The sequence below is a fragment of the Polyergus mexicanus genome, unplaced genomic scaffold, assembly GCF_030449975.1.
Source record: "Polyergus mexicanus isolate NDT 795.1 unplaced genomic scaffold, iyPolMexi1.0 SCAF_4, whole genome shotgun sequence".
NCBI lineage: Eukaryota > Metazoa > Arthropoda > Insecta > Hymenoptera > Formicidae > Polyergus > Polyergus mexicanus.
In genome coordinates this window covers 8,903,212-8,925,132 of record NW_027223324.1, presented here as the reverse complement: position 1 = coordinate 8,925,132, position 21,921 = coordinate 8,903,212, and the positions used below count along the sequence as shown (strand labels likewise).

The 21,921-nt window shown below is 34.7% G+C and overlaps 1 protein-coding gene across 1 annotated transcript in view; it reads left to right on the top strand.

The window, feature by feature from the left end:
• LOC138932520 (uncharacterized) overlaps positions 1–21,921 on the top strand; it is a 185,957-nt gene that overhangs the window by 125,935 nt on the left and 38,101 nt on the right. The gene's annotated exons all lie outside the window — the stretch shown is intronic.

Sequence of the window (21,921 nt, the reverse complement as noted above, 5' to 3'; positions counted from 1 at the left end):
TATATATATAAATTTTTTTTGTATTATTTAAATATACTTTTATCGAAATTCTGCAACAAACTTTGTTTAGTTACTTCGTAGATTTACTTGGTAGTTTTTTAATTAATTTTATCTCAAATCTTATCTAGATTTTCTAAATTTTTGCCGATAAATTGATAATTATACGATATTATATTCGTTACACAAAAAATTCCAGTATCCCGTTAATTCACAAATATCCAATAGAGAATCTCGTCTGCCTGTTTGAGTTACCGCCAACAATATCTGCCATTATGGGATATTTATGTATAGCAGCGCGCGATAAACTATTTCGGTAACGCCCGCGTGTGGCGTACTGTTTTATTGTAAAATAGTTGTCCACCGGCAACCATTTCGCACATCCTCGCGCCATTAATTCGTGTCTTGTGGGTGCGCTCTCGAATATACTTTTTAATTATATCTACATTCATTTCTGTGTTTTATTGTTTTGTGCACATACGAATAATGATATTATATGGCATGTATCTCCAATTATAATATTTTACCATATTTTTCAATCTTTTGTTATACGTAAAGTAACATGTATACTCGCAGAAAAAATATACGAGATTTATTTTACGAATGAAAATGTATGTGATCACCATTCTCAAAATTTATTATAATTTTTTTATTCGCAGCAAAAGATGTATTCCGTGGATTGTGTCAAAAATTATATTTCTCAAAATAATATATCTGTTTAAAAAATATAATTTATATTTATTATTCTCTGATTTTTTTGTAATCAACCGATGGATTTAATTAACAATTGCAAGGTATATTTAGAAAAAAATGAAGCTAAATGCTATTTACGCCAAAAATTACCGCTAATGTATACATCTTTTCGAACAATTTTCATGATTTATACATTAATAAGCAATTAAGTGATAAAAGCCACGCGTGGGTCAGTCCAACCTTTTACGATAACACACTTACTTGATTTCGTGCACGTTTCTGCCGCTCCTGGTCACTATTAAATCTGTATGTTCCAATTAACGGTTTAATTATGTACACTATAATTTATACACGAATCACGTAAAATACACGTTTATCAGATTTTGCCTCGCCGAAATGGCATGAGCGACATTAATTTTCCCGATTAAGCAATCCCAACAAAATTATCCGCAATTCGATCGATGTATAAATCGGCAAAATGCTCAACTTTGTCGGGTCACGAAAGAACAATAATAGCATTATCACCGGAAGCTTCGTTATCATACTGCCAGGAATCGATCGACATCGAAATAGCATCTACTTCAATAACCACTTTCGTTCGCGGTACGCGAGATGAATTATATAATCCTCATATGAATGCGATCTCCTTTCTCTGTCTTTCTCCTTTTTTTCGGTAATGGGGGAAATTGATTTCAGGACGACAGATGCCGCGATATGAATAGATTCCCCCGAAAAAATAACGCATCCGCAATTCTGGTTATCGCTCGCGGCTTTCGATTCTTGGCCGGAACGTGTGAATCGCACGCGAGTGACGAGACATGTCCAGAATAAAACACTGTATACCTATCGAAACAGACAAAACTGCTATATCATGGATTGGACGATGAGATCACAAATCTACGAAACAATAAATGCTCGAGGAACAACTTCGGAAATAAGTTTTCTTTATTTAAAAATCAAATTCTGATATATTGATATTACCGCGTTAATTTCCGCTCTTTTAAATATATTTTTATTTATTAAAGATGATTTATGATAGGGAAATTGATTGAAATTATATACAGCTTAAGGTGAAAACTACTTAATCAAATAATGTATTATGATACAGCAAAATAAGTTATTATTTCAAATAAACGTTTTTTAAAAAATTAAGTTGCGCGCAGAGCGTGCTTGTTTGATCGGTTTGATGAATGTGTGACATTTTAAACCAGGAGAACGAGACAAAAGAGAGAAAAAAGAAACCGGAAACTAATCAGAGAGTAAAAAGAGAAACTGCAAAGAGAACCCCGATTGTCCAGTTTTTCAAGCCCGGCGTATCGACCACGCGAAATTTGTTTCTGTCGTGGCGAAGGTGCCACAGGAACTACCTCTCTCCCTCTTCCTCTACCAAAAAAAAATTTATATCGTTTATCACTATACATCATCAGAAAAAAAAGAAGCGAGAAAAAACGTATTCGCCTATCCCGTCCAATATTTTCGCGGATGCGAGCCTATCTCCGCTTTCGATTCGTTTGTGTCTGAATTTGCTAAGTGTTACGGCCGTCCCGATCGAACGCAAGTTTTGTTCAGCCTGTGATCGCATTTATGTGAAAGCTATTTTCTCACAAACATTGTTGTTTCACATTGTACTTGAACTGAAATTAATCGAATTGTTCATCGATGATGTCTGAATAAAAATAAAATCTTTTTCGCGTAAGGCTTTTTTTTTTTTTTTTACAACAGCATCAATTTATTTTTGAAGTGTAACTCGTTGCGGTTCGATGAAGATAGCCCAGAAAATGTATATTGTAACGAGAAAAGAGGTTTTTGTAAACACACACGAGGACGATTGCGTTGATCGATACGGGCGGAAAATTACGGAATCGCGACGTTTGCATAAAATAATTGAAATTGTTCGCCGAGCGTCCCTGAAACACAATGAAAAAATTCGAGAGCAGCACTGGAACACTTTCGCGTGCCATTTCGCGTCGAATTAATTTCGCGTTGAATGAAAGACGCGTAATTTATAAATTCCCGGCTGTCGGTTTTTGTGTTCGCACGATATTGAAAAGAAGCGAAGCGTGAAATAAAAATATTATTCGACGATGAATTCCGCGGATACCGTTGAGATCTTATTGAGATATTATTGTGTACGTCAGTTCGATTAATGAAATTTGGTGCGAAAAAATCGAAAAAATGGTATTAAAATATCTTTCAGTCGTTAAGGAAAACGCGCGAAACAATACGCAATCGATATTAAAGAATTATTGAAGACATGGAAATTGATCGTGTGTTTCATTTCGTCGACAATTATGGATATGAATTTAATTTCGTAGATAGCAATAAATTTTTATACAGAACCAAGCGAACACATAATTTATGCAGTTGCGAAAAGCGCAACGCTCGTAAAACTGCGCTTTATATTCTTTTGGTCGCTGATATTTCTCATAATGAAGAGTGCATACGGTCATACGTCGTATTTGAACAACGTATGAAAGAAAGGCATCTAGAAAATACATATAAAACGCTCGGAAATATATATATATTCTCGCAAAAGCGAGCGGCTTAATGAAGCGTCTTTCTGTCTATTTTACTAGCAGCCATTCTATGCGTTTCTACGAATATAAAAAGTCGTTAGAGCCAAAACATTACGAGCAAATGTTCTTTTCAGTGCTTTTATTGTTAGATAGTAAGTAGCAACGACTCACCTCGCCTTATTACTACAACAGCCATTAATGTCAAGTTAATTAATGTCAAAAATGGCTTTTTGTGAACTGTATATATATTAGAGAAGAATGAAAGATTAAAAAATTGTTGAAATCATACCAAAACAAGTTACTTTTTTATCCAAGATAGTAAACAGCTAAATTGACAAAGTTATATCAATATTTTGTTGCGTTCCGTAATCTAATTTTAAATTCTGCATGTAACACAATTTTCATCGTACAAGATGCTATCTTGATCGCATTGTTCCAGAAATAGAACTAAAATATTGCGATATCAAAGTATTGTGCAGAAACAAAAATATCTACCTAATCTGGGAAGCTTGGATGGGACGGCATTCTCAAGAATACAAACTTCTGGATTATGCATGAGAGACGTCGTCGAGGATTTGGTCTCCTCTCGATCATCCGTCCTACTACAATATCCTGCTTGCCAGCTCCTTCGCGTCTTTTCGACAGCATATATCGACTGACGAACGAAGCAAGTCAGATAAAAACCGAAACTTCCTTCTGCTCAATTCTCGAAGCGCTTAAATTCGCTTACTGATGTTAAAATGCGCTATTTTTCATGCTGTATTTTTCAATATTGCGTTTTTCGAATAATTTTCATAATTCAGAAACAGTATAAATATTTTATAAATTTCATACATTTGCAAGCAGTAGTATTTTTTGATATTGAAATAATATCTTATCATTATTAATTAAATATCTGTAATAATATTCCGACATTAACTTTACAACATTTCTTCTTTGACAGAAATTATTATATCGCATATTCATAGATTATATAATAATGTCTAATCAGTGACATATTTTCATAGCAATAATGTCAGCCGCATATAATTATCAAAGATCTTTCATATTATATAAAAGGATAAAAATCATTGAAAATTATTATATATTGTGTGTTCATAGATTATATAATAGTATCTAATTAGCGATTTCTATAGCATATAATATAGCAATAATTATGTCAGCCCCTAATGCGGTCGATCGATAACTCACAGATACAATACTGCAAATAGATCACTTTTGTTATAGAACGCAATTCCCCATTATATCAACAAATGAATTCTCTATTCTGAAATAATATTATATATTATAATTCAGTATATGCAATATTGAATATTTCCAATTTTGCACACATTCCAATACAGAGAATTTCGATTATCGGAATTAATTAGATGAATATTCCGAGAGAAAAAGTGGGGGGAATAGAATAAAATAAAAAAAACTTTTCTACAAAAGCAAAATTGCTTTGCGTATGTGTATGTATATATAAAACTGGAAAAGGAATGTAAAATAAGAAAAATAGTCCACTTTTCGTGGACCAGATTTTGAGATCTCAGAAATAATTGCAGAACGATTTTACCCAAACTTATCGCAATCGAAAGCTTATATCAAAATGCTGTCAGATTCTTTATCACACATACGATTCTAATTCTATAAATATCTTAATTAAAAGCACATTTTTAAATTTTGAATAAATCACTAGAGTCTCGATGATATGTCATGAACGCCAGTTTTTTACGTATTTGGCATCGCGTCGTTAACACATCGCTCGATCTATTATCTTCTAATTTATATTTGAATTTATATGGTTATTTCTATTGTTAAATGCCTATTTCTTTACTAGAGAAAAAATAAAATCACGTACACACACATCATTATATATTCGGACATATTTAAGCATTCTATTAAATAATATTGAGATAATCGAGCTTTTGGTTAAATGACATTTAATTATAATCGGAAAATCTAAATGTGGACACAATCGGTATTGTGGCCGCATCGAAACTATTATTACCCAATAACAGACTTACGATAGGCACTTTGATTTAATGATTTAGTTTTAACTCTATGCGGTTCGGCTTTAAATCTCCGCGTAACAAGCCGACGATGAACGGGAAATAGGACGAGAATATCGAATATGCACGCCCGCGTCGAACGGTATCGAGTATAATTCCGGCGAAGTGTATAATTGGAATGTAACAAACGGTAGCATATGGATCACGACGAGCCCGTTGTATTCGCGAATTGATTACAGGTACTCGATTGGCGGAGGTTGCACCCTAATGAAAATCAGCCGCGATCAAAAAGGCGAGGGAGGTGACGAGAGGGAGCGAGGAACGGGGGAAGGTAAATGGAGAACTTGCACTCGCGGATTGATCATTTGCGGCTGATTGCTTAATTAAACTCGATAGTACTTCTGCGAGAATACAATACAGCGCGTGATTTGGTTTCGGTAAATGTCAATTTAGCTCTCTCTATAATTTCATTTCGTTGTTTCATCGCCAAAAAGTTATTATTGCGGCATGATAGAGCTAACGAACCGTTTGTAACAACAATCGCGTTACTATTTATGAATTGAAAAATTACCACACTGTGCATCGTCAATCGTAGCGTTTTCATATCGCATGTTTGAACTGTCGAGTTTATTTAATTGGTTATATTTACATAAGTATAAAAATGTAATATTCGCCTCCGGGGAACATCAGGCTTTTTATTTCAGCGCAAAATATCGCGGGTGTACCGAGGTGTTATATAAATATAAAACGCTTCGCCGGCTGCTTTTTCCATCAAGATACATCATATAATAATGAAAGATCTTTTTCTCAGACATTTTGTTTGCAAAAGGCTACAGCAATAACGAGCACCGGCACAGCAAGAATAATAATAATGAAACTAATGATAATATCGTAATATATTTCTTGTAAAAGCGAAATGGGGTAGAGAAAAAAAACGAGGACAAGATTCGAGGACGATACTGTCTGCACGAGGACAAACGGGAGGGAAAAGAATTTCCCGATTAAACTACGAGCGAGCATCGCCCGTTTAGCCGGGGATGCTCTTACAATCCCGTCGCTATTTTGTAATTATTTCAAACAAGTTAATTTGTGCGGCGTGTGTTCAACCTCTTTCCGGCATCGTCATACACGTGCACGCACGATTCTCTCGCGCTATTTACCTACTTCCCATCCTCTCCCTCGGCTCTATTCCCAATTGTTAATTACAAAGTAACTTCCGGCGGACCTTATTAAACGTTGTGCCGTTGCCGGACCACATGGCACGCATAACCGTGGCACGAAACAACAACTCCCGGCCTCGTATATATAATTAAGCGTATCTGTGTTACGTGTAAGTAAACGCCGAATTCCGAAAGTCATGAAACAGCGGGCGCGGAAACACGGGCTTCCGGAATTGAAAGTAATTAGTATGGGCGCGAGAGAGAGAGAGAGAGAGAGAGAGAAAGAGAGCGGGATTCCATTTACCGGATATGTGGCGCGCGATCTACAATATTCGCGAGGATATTGCGTCTGTTGTTTCCTCTCTCGTCGTACGTCGCGATCATCCGTTATGAAGATTTTCGCTTCTGGAATACTTGTGGAAAATGTACATGAGCTTTCACAGAAATTCCCGTATCTTTTACTCGCGGCGTGCAAAATGTGCTCCTTTTATATTCCATTTACTCGAGAAGTTTATTTCGCTACCGGCACTTGATAAATTAGCGAGAAATAAATCGATAACGTTTTTCTTTCACAAAGATATCGCTAATTATTATCGATTATATCTGATCATCAGATAGTATTATCTAATGACAAAGGATCTCCAATTTTCACATCATACATTAATTTATAATTTACATTTAATTGCTACATCACAGCAACTTGAAATTTTATAAATAAGTCGCGAGAATAAGTGCGCGCTCAAGAACCCGCGCTAAAAACATCTGCGCTCGTTTATGCACAAATACACACACACACATGACTAAATATCCATCCTGAAAAAAATATACACCACGAGTAGGTACCGAGTGTGCATACCGTAGATTTTTGCCATTTACTTGCGTGCGCATTGGTACACGGTGCCGCGGACGTCTTCCGGGCTTTTCACGTAGAACTCACGTAAAAACTCCGAGTCGGGCGGATTTATTTAACGAGAGTATAAATGCGGGATACGCTACAATGCCGCGTTCTTTCGCCGCTTTATCCACCGCGTATCACCGCGATAAATTAGACCAGGTGTTCGCCATTAATTAGTTTTACGCTCCGACAAATATTCCCCGGCTGTGCCTTCTCGCTGTCTCGAGTGGCTCCGTACTTCCTTCCGGAGGATATTTAAATCCCCGTGATAAACACAGAAACTATACGCAGGGATTAAGAACTGAATTAATTTAGCGACGATTATATGTATCGTAAATGTTACATCGGATCTGTTCGCTAACGTAATAACTAAACGATATTGAATGTAAACTGCGTGTATAAAGGCATTATCGAAAATGTATCGACGTTGTAATGAGACATTTGGCTTGTTGCGCGAGCAGCTTTGTATAATTTAATAATCGATGCGATATTGATTCGCAAACGTAACACGCAATTGTTACGTCATTATCCCCGCGTAATCAGACCAGATAAATTGGATATTGCATGTAACTTGTAATTATCGTCGGATTAAATCCCTTGTAGGATTAAATCAATAAGGTTGGAGTTATACGTATAAGGATTCATAATATAGATACTTCGAGATAATAAATGACGCAATTAAATTATCGGCGCGGACGCGATCGATACGTACATTGCGTAACTGCCAACATTTGAATTTGCACATTGTGAAATTGAAATTTTCTCTCAGACTCCCAATACAAGACACACGCACGTGATAAAGTTATTATTATCTGCAATTTTTCTTTATATATTTTTACTATATTATAAAATTAAATTTTCAGGCAAATTATTTTATTTTTTATTACTGATAGTTTGTAATAAAAGATCATATTTTAGTGCACGTTGATAGTTATTATGTTTTATTTCAGCTATGGTTTCTTTTAATAATAAGATTAAAAAATGTCTTATCTTAATAATAAACGGATAGAATTCCCTTTTCGTTGATGATAGGGAAGTAATTAATCACGATTAGCTCCAATCGATTGAACGCAGTATCTCGACGGCAAGAGAACGCAACCGTAAACAAGTTGCGAAAAATGAACGACGCTAAAGAAACGATAGGAGTTACGCGAAAAGTCTTGACCGTTATCGATGCATCCTGACTGGCAGACTATGTCGGAGTATCCTTGCGGCTTTGAGCGATGAGTAGAAAAAGTAGATGAGTCTTTAGCACGAGTTCTCTCTTCGTGAGACCATCCAGGAAAATGTGTTCGGTGAAAGAAATTTAGATCTTAAACAAGCTGAAGAAGAATCACCGGCGCCTCGAAGCGAGCTCATTACATTGCTCGGTTTCGATGATGATAAAACAAGAATTTATTTATGATCGGTATTTTGTGTAATATTTATAACGAAGATGAGAACTTTAGCCAAAATCGAAACAAACACATGTTTTAATTCTACAGTAATATTTCTTTTTTTTTTATTAATGTTTATTTTTTTATATTTTATAAAAATAAAACTAAATAAAAATAAAGAAGATGTAACAAAAATCTCAATTTGAAATCTTCCGAAGACACACACACACAGATCACTCATTAATGAAGAGAACAGCGTTTATATTAGGACTAAAAGAAGTGTAAAGATTCTCGAGACAAAATTACAAGGGAGGAGAGGAGACAAAAAAAAAGAAAAAAGAATGGAGGAAAAGAAAGAGCATCAGTCAAATACAGCGCGAGATGACAAAGCGAACGCATCGGAACAACGAAGGAAGAAAAGACACCAGTAATGGCGGTAGAGATCGAAGAAGAAACGAGGACGGTGTGTGAAAGGTGCAAGAAATGAAAAAAGAAAATAGAAAGAGAAAGAGGGAGTGGCGGATAAAAGGAGACCGCGCGAGGATGGTCGAAAGGATTTGGCGTGATTCCAGAACCGGTCAATCGACACTAGATAACCTCCAGGCTCATCCTGCGCGACGAAAATTCTGCGAGTAAAAAGCTTACGTCGCGGAAGAAAAGAGAACGAGGAGATAGGTCGTGGGAAGAGGGAAAGCGATATCAAAGGCAAGCCAGCTCGCAAGACACGCTGAGCTTCAGCGTCGATTCGTCTCGAGCTGATTTCTAGGCGGTTGTATTAAAACCTGGCAAGAAACACTGGCCAGATTTTGCAGCAACTTTGCGAGTGTAAAGTCCCGTTTCCGATATCTATGCGACTAATGATATTTTGCAGCTTTGTCGTTGTAATTAAATGTCATCGATTAAAGAATATTTTAAATAACAAGAATACAAGATCGAGAAATGAAGAATTTAAACGAGTTGAAGCGAGAATAACTCAAAGAAATTTTTAATGAATTTATATCCAAAGAACAATTATGTTAAAATTAATAATTATCAATCCCATGTTTTAAAAGAGAGCTGAAAAAAGTTGCCTCGGACAAACAAATAAAAATTCCTATAAAATAATTTCTGAAAATATTAGCGATACGTTATGAAACCATATAAAATTTAGGCTAAATTGATATGAGACTTAAAAGACTTAAATTAGATTCTCTCGCAATATTCGTTTCATGTGAAATCGTATTCTTTTTCTACCTTAATATAATACCCGCGCAAGTTTTCGACGAAGATGGAGAAAAGGCCTTTTGAAGTAGTAAAGATGTCGAACAACAGTCAAAGATTGAATTTTCGACCGGAGGGCTACGGACTACACATAAGAAAGATATTTCCCTTGGAGCTTGAGTATGTCGGGTAAGTAAGTGGATAAATTTCTACCGAGGGAAGCAAGGTCGGCGGAAAGAAAAGTTCGACAAGATGGAGAAACCGACTATATAATCAACTGCGAGAATGAAAACGTAAAATTACAATTTGCACGCCATTAACTCTTGGACACTTTCCGAGTCTATTGTTTTTCCTTTTTTTATGTTATTCTGACAATAGATAAAGAGAAAGAGAGATAGAAAGAGAGACGCTTGAAATTTTTATGAAATAATATTATATACAGCACGTTAAATATCCTTTAAAAAAATTATCGTTCCAACGACAAAAAAGAAGGATCCGTTCGCCGATGCGAGACACATTGCGAGAAAAAATGCGAGGTGTAATCTAGCGTACTCGAAACGAGAGCAGAGGGGAGAACGTAAAAAAGAAAGCGCGAGCTTCGAATCGCGGCAGCGATCAAGCGTGGAGGAAGCTCTTGAATCTGAAATGTCGACAGTGAAACGGTAAGATCGTAAAGACGGCGAACCGGTCAAAGATCGAACTCTCGAGCCCCTCTGGGGCGAAAGGATAAAAGGGAGAAAAAGGAAGAGACACAGACAAAGAGAGGACATGGGCGATAGAGGAAAGGAAAAAAAAAAAAGGAAAAGACGGCTGGAAATCCAGGAGTTACGAGGACACGGCCGATATCTGAGTGGATAAATTTCCGACAAAAGAGCCGCCGCCGCCGCCGTTATAGAAGAAAAGTAAGAGGAGGGGAGATGTAAAAAGGTGTTCGAGACACGTAGGGAAAGTCGACGGGGTTGCGCGAGTGGATGAGGGGTGATATGAGCGCGGAGAAGGATGAAAACGATGAAATCCGGCGAACGCTCTCCAGCTTCCTGCTTACTAATACAGCTCGGCCATATGCCGCGTAATGTCGCGATTTCTATGATAACGATGCCTATTCCCTCTCTATCTTTCTCTTTTGCTCTCGCGGAGAAGAAACTAGAAGCTCATGCGGAGGAGAGAAGAGATTCGGTGGGCCGGGAGGATTGGAGATTATGTACCCGGCGGCGGATAAGTGTACTCCTGGCCTACTTATCTCGATCTAAGGGGGATATTCACTAGTCGCAATACACTTATATTTACTTTCGCGTTTATTTATCATGCTGATGAAGAAAGACGCCTGCTTGGCTTATCGCGCGAGCACGGAATTTTGTTGCGTGTAGTTCGCGTTTCCGCGGTTCTCCCGATTTTAGCGCTCTAAAATTCCTCAGGATTACGTTGAAATCCTTATTTAGAATTCTATGACTTTAATACATTAACTAGGATTATGAGAAACGCGTTCATATCGATATCACTATATATGCAAATGTATTATAATGCATATTCATAAGTAACGTTTTCTTTAAATTTCGATAAAATGTATTATATGTGGATTAATGCGTAAAAAATATGCACCAAGACACGCATATATCTCTTTTTAATTAAAATAGAAGATAACAATGTGGATCAAATTTAGTTCTCTGTACACGCGACATTACATAGGAACATAGGTTACATAGATTGAGATGATTGAATTAGACGCGAAGCGACGCAGTTTCCCAATATTAACTCGATTTGCAGACACAAGGTGTATTCCGTGAATTTGTTGTTATAAGAGAAACAATGAGTATTCAGAGGAAAACAAGATCAGACATGACTATAAAGTTGATCAAAAGTGTGGATTTCTGCTTATAAATTATGCGATAACACGAGGCCAAATTAGTTTTTAAAACATATTAGCTTATTTTTTTTTTAATAATCGCGCTTATTAAATTGAAAATAAAGGCTTAATTTTTTGTTTGATTATAATTGAAGTACTGATTGAAAAGTAGTAAAACAATTAATAATAATTATAATAATTATAATAATAAATTATATTCTGTTAGCAACACTCAATTTGTATATTTATTGCGCCTAAAATTTATCATGCCTCTTAATTTGGTCGAATAGATTATTAATGTTATTGTTAATATTTTGCTTTTGTGGATCAAGGCTGTAGAAATCTGTAATTTATCTTTCGCCGAACGCAAAGAGAGATGGAGCGCATATTCGCCGTGACTTTTTGTAACAGTTCGACGGAGCATTTCGTGAAAATTTAGCCTTCGCCCTCATTCCGCCGTACTTTGCAACTTCCCTTGAAACTGCGACGACTCGCGAAAAGACTCACGAGATATTCGCGCGCGGAAGATTCGTTCGAAGATTCCATCTCTCTCTTTCTTTCTTTTTCTCGGACAAATAGTAAAAGAAGATACTCGGAGAATAACGGAGAGAGATCGGACCGAGTCTCTTCGAAGTGTACCACGATTGAACGCAATGTTTCCGCACGAGTAAACCGCAAGACTGATTCACAATCTTAGATAGAAATCCGTAACCCCGAATACATCGGCGAACGTACTCTCTTGCGTGCGAAAATTTGCGAGAGCTCGAGAATCTTCGCGGACATTTTCGGAAACGATTCTTACAAATAGACGCAACTAACGCAATAAAGTCTAGATCTGATCTGGTGAGATTTCACCAATTTTCAAGATACATTTCTAAATACCGAGATAAAAGCATATGTACTAACACAGAGATTACAGAGTTTTTAAATATAGCTTTAAGGTATAAGAATTGATTCAAATTTAAAAAATGTGTTTAATTCCTTCACACTTAGGGGCCTATTCTAACTTTTAACGATGTCATTATGTGTCATTGCACAGTTAAAATGTATCGGAAAACAGCTGCGCAATGATATCTAACGATATCGTTAAAAGTTACAGAATAGACCCCTTAATCTCATTAATTATGCAAAATAAGTTATGTAAACAAAATTTTCTTTATACGTGATATGTGCGAATTTGAAATATTTTTAATAATTCCAAAAATTCTTCAATAATTCCAATGTTTTTTAGATGTGACAAAATATCCAATACATGACAAACATACGATATCTTCGAAGAGCATCAAACGGAAATCTGCATGTATATGGTATATGTATGATTGTATAGATCAAACTATTTAATCGTATATGTAACATTGCTTTCCATGATTAAGAGCGGCTTTCGCAGGGTCAAAGGGACAGTCCGTAACGTAATCAGCAGCTATGTACGCAAAGCTGCATCATTGCCTATTGGAATATTAAGATCCACGATATGAGATAGTCGTTCAATAATCTATCAGAGCCGATGATTTGAAACGTTCAAAGGGATCAGCGTCAATATTATTTACCGTTTCCATATCAGCGTTAATTCACGCATAGTAATAATTAATAAGTACATCTCGCAATACGATTATTGTAATGATTTAATTCGACTATTTTGAACGTGATATGAAGTTGTTATATAAAATAAAATACATAAAATATGAGATAAAATATAAAATGAGTAAAAAATTGTAATTATAATGTTAAACGTAGCAGAATTATATTTTTAAAATTCATGGAAATAAAGTATAAATTTCTACGAGTATCTAATATACAATATTTAATAATGTATAGGATGTTGTTATACTGATTTTCTCGATATGAACGGAATGGAAAAATTAACTTCATCGAAGCATTGCGCGAGAAACGTTTGCCGGGAAATGGAAATGATTGAACAATCAATTGGTACGCTTGGAGTTGCTTTTGAAAGAAATAAAATGTACTTCGTAGTTGTAATATTTCGCTTTCTAGGATAAAGTTCCGAAAAGTACTCATCCCCGATTTTTTTGAAACTCAGTATTCTTACGTATTTTTGACGCGCTGATTACGAATATCATAGTGAAAATTGGCGATTACTTGATTTTCATGGTATCAAAATTTGTAAGAATACTGAGTTTCAAAAAAATCGGGGGTGAGTACTTTTCGGAACTACATCCGAAAAGTCTTACAGTCTCGATATACCTTTAAAAAAATGTTTAGATGGTAAAAAATAAGAAAGGCGTTAAAAATTTTTGTTTTTATACACAAAATAAAATTAAAAATAATTTTTTTATTTTTATCAGAATCGATTTGGGTCTTAATACTTGTTGATAGAAATCATAAATTATTATCTTGTGTTATTATCGCTCCCATGAAATACGATATACTGAGAGTGGAGTAGTGGAGAAGAAAACTAGAACGGTGTAAATGCCAAGCAGCAACTACTTGAAAAGGAAATTTATATGTTTCTCTACTTAGAGCTTGAAAATAATACGCACACAGAAACGGCAGATCGAAACATGAGTAAGTAAATCACAAAGATAATAGTACTAACATAAAACATCTCGTACTTTTCCTAGAATTCTCATTTCGTTCGAACTATAACTATCGCTGCTCCTGGAAACTTCTGACAGAACTGTATACTGGTATTAATTAACATATATACGTTGCAATATAATAAATAAATTATTAATTACTGTGTAAATTAAATTATATTACTTTCTACGTTATAAAGAGCTAAATTTTTTTATGGAATAAAATATTTGATATTATATTTTGCAATCGTAATATCCTATATTTTATCAGAATTGGTAGAATATTATTATTCGATAATTTTTTTTTTTTTTTTTTTTTTTTTTTTTGTAATGAATGTCGGGGAAAATATAATTAACAGATATATTTATTCGGATATTTGATGGAATAATATAGATGCCTTTTCTTAAATTACTTTATAGTTTTCTATAAATAAATAGAGCACGCACGCGCTCTTTACTGCTTTATGAATAAATTGTTTAAGTAATTCGTTGTGTAATTGTGAAGAAAAAATACGAAATGTTTTGCAAACGTAAGACGTGCGATTTCGCCGATTGCATTATACGATATCGCACGAACACATTAATCTTGAACATTTTCACAAAACACCGAAGTATTTTCATTTTCCGGTTAATACGTGTGTACATACGTATCTATGCACATATGTTATAACGGCGTACCAACATGCACCTTCCTTAGAGTATCATAAATATTCATGAGGCCATAAATATTCATGCCAACCCCGTTCAAAGGGAATCGTTTAAAGAAGGAAAAACCGAGAGAGAAACGACATCGGGCTTCTTCCAGGGATATATCTCCCTCTTATCTGATGTCACTCGAGATGGAGAAACCTCTACATCTCGAAGATGAATCCAAATAATACGATATATTTTTGACGCGTTATCACTGTGTGTTGCGATAAAAATCTCATGCTCACCGATGTGTCATACAGTATTAAATCGTGACAATTTACCGAAATTATTACGATAAGTATGGATTATTAATTATATTTGTATAACATCAACTGAGATCATTCACAAAAAAGCTTTTAGTGTAGTTTATTAAAATGTATTTTAGAAAAATATTTCCTTATTTATAAATTTAAAATCAATTATTTTCTTAACCAAAATAATCAGTCTAAATTTTTTAATTTATAATATTGAACCAATTTTTTAAATTAATTCCTTTAAGTTAATCCATCAAATTAATTCTTCCTATTTATATATATACATATTAGTAAAATTTTTTAAATGTACGATATGAAAAATTAAAAAATTTATAATAAATGATGCCTAATTATTAACGGCGTTTGATAAATATTATAATATTTTATTTTATTTTTAAGAATATAACATAAAATACGAAAATTGCGATGATCGTCGAGCCTTACTGAAGATGTGGTTTTTTAATTTACGATCATTATTTACATGAGACTCGGAAGGACGATTCTACTATTCCTTAAGAACTGTAAATTAAGATAGTCCTAATAATCCTAACAGTCTTACTTTTGCTGGCTAAACCAATTTTAGGAATTAGGGATTATCGATATTTTGGGAAGCGTGTCCTAATCGCGTGCCCTATTCGCGTGCCCTACTTGCGTATCCTAATATGCGTCCTAATGCGCGTATGTTGCTTCCGTTGGGCCAGTTAGACCTACCTCTCGTTGATCCTGGCCATATTCATTCCGGCTACATTTAGCTAGAGATGTACTTTCGATCTCTATCGCAGATCAATGAAGGAGAAAAATTCCTTCCGTTGTCGGCTAATTATTATCGCCGGTCATGAGCATAATTTTATGCTCGTTTATGATAGTGAGACATTACGACAATTTGTCATGCATCGTTTTAATATAACTTTACTTTAATTAATCTAATGCCAAGTTATCAATAAAATTTAATAATTGATTGAAATAATAATATATGTAATCTTATAATAATATATAATATTATTTATAATATATGTAATTTTTATTAAAATAAGATTAATAAAACATTTGTGTGTCTTATTAATATATGTATATATAAATTTAATAGATAATATAAATAAATAAATTAAAGCAAGCTTTACATCAATTAAAGCAAAGCTTTCATTGATACGATAAGATGGATGGATGGGCTATGAAAAATTAGGATAAAATCGGCGCAACATAAAAATAAATTATTACTGTTTCATAAATTATTAGCGCTTTCTTCATTAAATAATTCAAATAGAATTTATTAATTGAAAAAAAAATTCATATCCTTTTCAAGATTTTGTTTTAATTTATATTTTAAATTATACCTGTAATATGTTTTAATGCATATTTAAAAGATATTGAAAGTTATTTGATTTAATCTATTCTAGCCCATCCATTTTGAGACAACGGATCTATATACAATCTACAATCTACATTTGCATCTATAATATCTACGAATCCGTTACCTCAAAATAAAATAAAGTTGATCACTCACCGGCACTGATGCGCAACAGCGGAGTTGTTGGTCTTGAGGCTGCGTTGTCTGTAACGTGCAAATATAAAATCCAAATTATAGCGGCAAAATATAATTAATATTTCGGAATATTTATATATCCGATGCGTACAATACTAACAAAGAAACTCTATATAAATAAATAATTTTATAAATTATAAAAAGATATTCTTTTACGTTGAAACTTTTATAAAATTTATGTAAAAGTTCTTCTTTCCAATCTTCTCTTGTTTCATTTATTCAAATAATGAGACTGAATTAATGCACGTAAGCGATTTTTAACAACTAATATACAAATAATAAATACACACCCTAGGGTTGCTCCACCGGTGCAGGATGCCTCTCCTAGGCCTCCTCCTCCTCTCAGAATGTCAGAGTCGTTATGTTGATCTATAACATACAAATAGAAGATATAAATTGTAGCAACGCTCAAAATAATTAAAATTTTAAAAAATTTATTATACGCATTGAATTTTATATTCGATGCATATAATAATATGCAGATTAATAAAATAATTTTATAAACTTTGAAAAAAAACACTACTACTAATAATTCCATATATAAGCTTTAATTTAGAAATAAAAACTTTTACTTCATATAATAATCTTTTTCTCTAATTTTCTCTTGTCTAAATCATATAAATGAAAAGCCAAATTATACAATTAGTTGTTTAAATTAAATTATATGCAATCAATAAATAATTAATATACAAATAACAAATTACTTACCACAGGGTTGTTCCACCAGTGCCCGATGCCTCTCCTAGGCCTCCTTCTCCTCTCAGGTTGATTCACACGCGCGATACTTTAAACGGCACTCCCGTACTTTTATTAAAAGATTACTTCCGCACTTACACGCGCGATACTTTGAACGACACTCCCGCACTTTCGAATTTCGGCACGATCGAACCCCGCTTCACGTGAGAATCACATTTCGAGTCGACAAGTCGGGAATTCACCGATTACTTCGAGCAAAGGTTAAGCGGAAGCGGAAGAAGACGAAATCGATCGATGGAATAATCGCGAATGGGGTTCGCTCGACTCTTGACCCGCGCCTGCTCCCATCGAGGGCCGACTAGAACATCGTTAGGAACGATTTCATACGAACCACCAAGTCTCTATCGTACAGACTGAGCCGGGTTTATCGTAAGGCTGATAGACGGGTCGAGAATGAAGATACCCACCTTCTAGGTGCTAACAATCTAGATCACTTCGAAAGCGGGAGATCAACTTCTCTAGCGAGCGAAAATCGAACCTAATTAGTACAGCCGACTCCTCAAATGCCAAACATGTTAGTATTTCTACAATGTGCTGTTAGACGGTACAAGAGAAGGGACCCATTAACGACGATTCCAAAACAATCGACCGAACTCTAACCGATTCGGGCCGAACCGTTTGTCGGAGCAGAACGTGCCCTCAACAGCCGATTCTCGAACCGAAGTTCAAGATTAACCGCGCGAACATGCATCTATACTATGCACGAACATACGTTGCTACGCGGCCGGCATTCACCTCAGCCGCGATACTGAGGCGTTTTAACGTTGCCCCTGCATTAATATATTAAATTTATTAATACATAAATATTTATATAATATATAATATTAATATAGTATTAATATTAATTGATATTAATATAAAATTAATTATATTAATAGGTATTAATATATTAAAGATTGCAACGCTGAGAGACATCCCATTTAGTCGGCAACGAAATATGATTCTCGATGACAATCGTGAAAACGAGATAGAAGTCCAACGCGAAGACGCGACGACGCGAAAACGCGATATCGCGACAACGCGACGCATCGTTGCTCGTACGGCACGATGACGGCAACGACGACGCACTAATGTGCGTTCAACGCACAAATGCGCGTGCCACATATGAGCCATTGTGCGACTCGTGGCAATGCTGTGTTGATACGCGACGCGGAAGACGCGAAAACCGTCCGCGGCACGATGACGGCACCGACGACGCACCGCTACTTTATTGCTCGAGTATCGCCGCGCGAATGATAATATGTAAGAAAGGAATTTGAGCGTCTCGCCCCACTACAGTTCTATTCAAGTGTCTTTGTATAAATGATAACAAGGCCGTGATACATAAACAATGTTTACGCGCGCCAATGTTTACGCCGTTAAGGCCAAATACATGTTAGGTATTGTCCTAATTCGCTGCCGGAATATTTTACTATAAAATATATAATAAATATATAAATTATATAAATATTTTGAATTATAAATCAATTATTTATTAAACGATTAATGTATCACGGAATTTATCGTTATTATGTTATTATTCATTATTATTAATTTTGCGATTTGATCGTTTTACAGCATATTCTTAATTCAAATTATATTTAAATCATCGAAAAATCAAATGATATAGCATCGTGAATATAATATATTTGACTCTATGTGTTGTTAAAGAAATAATTATTGTCCGTAAACATCGCAACGAAACCACAATTTATAATTTGGTTTTTTATTACTTTAATACTTATTTAATTAAATGAATAAATTACAAAAGTATTGCGAGAGGTAGATTTTTTCGCATTTTCTGTTTTTTATTTAAACTTCTGGGTAGCAACAAAATATAAAAAAAACTTTTAACATTTTTATGTTCAAACCAATATTGCAAGAGATGTTGAGATTTTTTTTATCATTTTTATCTATTATCACTTATAAAAATTAAATGGCGCATTTTATAATATTTCATATAACACTAACACACACACACACGCTTCGTAATATTTTTATAATATGCCGTCTCACCGAGATATCTACTTTTAAAGAAGTATGTTGAATCGATATTCGCAAATATTGTTACCTCTTTTCCGCGATGCTGATTGGTTATCTCGTACTGCTCTGTGCATTACTTTATATCAATAAAAGTCACAACTGAGCGACACAGTTCAAATATTAAGTGTGTAATTTTTATTTAATTGATTTTGAAAAAATGGAGAACTAGAGCTAATATGTGTAAATAATTATACACACGTACACATAAATGACGCGCGCTTATAGTGTGTGTGTGTGTGTTCTAGTACTTCATAAATATATACCGTGAAGATTGTATGAGGCTAGAGATGTTTCCGGCCATTTACACATCTCATTACCGTCATCATACCGTTATCATTGCTTTTTTATATCGAGTGATACCGTTTATATCGATCGTTTATATCGTGCATTGTGTATCAGATCGATGCCAGTTTTAAAAGAGAGAGAAATACGTTTTTATATTATAATTATATTATACAATATAACATATATTAGGCGAGCTAATTAATTAGATATTTTTCTTTACTGGAGACATAACAATGAAAGATATAATTCCCTTCGTATTATAATCATTTATTATCACTTATTATTACGCGATAATTTCATTATCGATGCCATATGATAGTCGTCAAAATTACGGAAGATGGCTTTTATACGGCCAAAGGATAAAATTTTATATCACAATAAAGATAAACGTTTGCCGCATTACGTTTTTCCTCCCACCTATTATCTCGTTACACGGTCGTTGTTACGACCGCGCAGAATGGAATAGAAGGAAGTCAAGCTTAGAAGCCGGAGGAGGAAGTTCCTCGCCCTTCTTTCGCTGCCCTACACGTTTCACCTAAGAAGCGTAAAGGGATCCCTGGAAGATTTCGTTGAAGAAAATTCATTTCCTCGACAACGATCGTACGAGCATGTTACAGCCAAGTTTGCGGAATGGCGGGCCGAATGTCGACCCGAGAAGGAAGGTTGCAAGGAAAACAAGATGCTGCAACTATCGGCCGCAACATGCAGCATTGGGGATACGAATTTAACCGCCGTTGGCCGCGAATTTCACAGAAACAGAAGCCAACTTCGAAACTCGGAAGATAAGATAGACGTTTCACGATAGACATTGTCGGGAGAATTCGCAAACTATTACGCATTCGAAATAAAAAAGAAAGAAAGAAAAGACTTAGTTTTGGGTAAATTATAAATATATACCATAAATGTAAAGATAAAAGAGTATAAATTTAAAACACACGAGAAAAAGATTTAACGCAGTCCACAGTCTTGAAATTTTATTTGCGTATCAGTTCTTATTAAAAAAAAAAAAAAAAAAAGATCAATACTTTTACAAAAATAAATTATAGATTAATTATTTATATTAAAACAAATACGACAAATATAGATGTTGGAGTCTCAATTAATAGTACGTTATTGATTAGCAAGCCTGCGATTCATGCTAGGATTGGAAACAAGAGAAACGTATAATCATATACGTACGTCCCTTCCGATGTCCTCATAAAGTTTTAATTGCTAATTAAGTCAATGTGTGTCAGTGAGTTATACTATTGAGAATACGCCGCCTCGCAGACCTAATTCAACAGCAATTAGTTGCGCGTCTGATATATAATACGCGCTTCCTAAATGATCACGACGATTTTGATATATATCTTTTAATCCAATGTTATTCTTTGATCTTATTTCAGCAAATTATATGTAAGAACGTTGAGAAGCGCGTACTACAATATCGTATAAGAAAAAGATATTATTATGGTTAGATTTTTTTATGCAAAAATATATTACATGACAAATATGTATCGTTCGATATCTTCAGTATAACGAAGAAAAAAATTGATATTCAATCTTAATTTAATTCTAATGGATATTAATCCTTTCACAAGTTCGTACCATCCCGCGTTATATACATACAGTAAATGTGCAAATCAACATCGAATAAATTATCCTCATCGGTAGCATTTTCCAATATTTTTCATCGTATATGCATTCACACAGATTTACGCTAGTGTACGTCGACGAATTAATTGAATTAAATCGCCCGCAGTTTAATATTCATTTCATGCTTTATAGAGATGCCGCGAAGTTCGCAATTCGTATAAATTGCAGTGCCTTCAAAAAGCAATTTCATTTTGTACGTGAAGTTACCGTGGAATATGAAAGCATGCTATCTTCTCCAGACAACCCTCTCAATTAGGAACCTAACTCTCGCAGGAATTATTACGTCAGAAAATATTTGGAACGATGTAATACTGGAATTACTACATGTCGCGACGTAGAAAGCAAATTTTGGCAAAAAATCAGATCTTCCGACTTACAGCGATGCGTCCAAAAATTCCTGCGTCTCTCATCGTGTAGCTTGTGGCGATTAGAATTTTCTGTGAAAGAAAACAAGATTTGGCACATAAGAATATGCGAAATTACATTATGTAAATTGATTTGTTTAGTAAAAGAGAGAATATATGTATC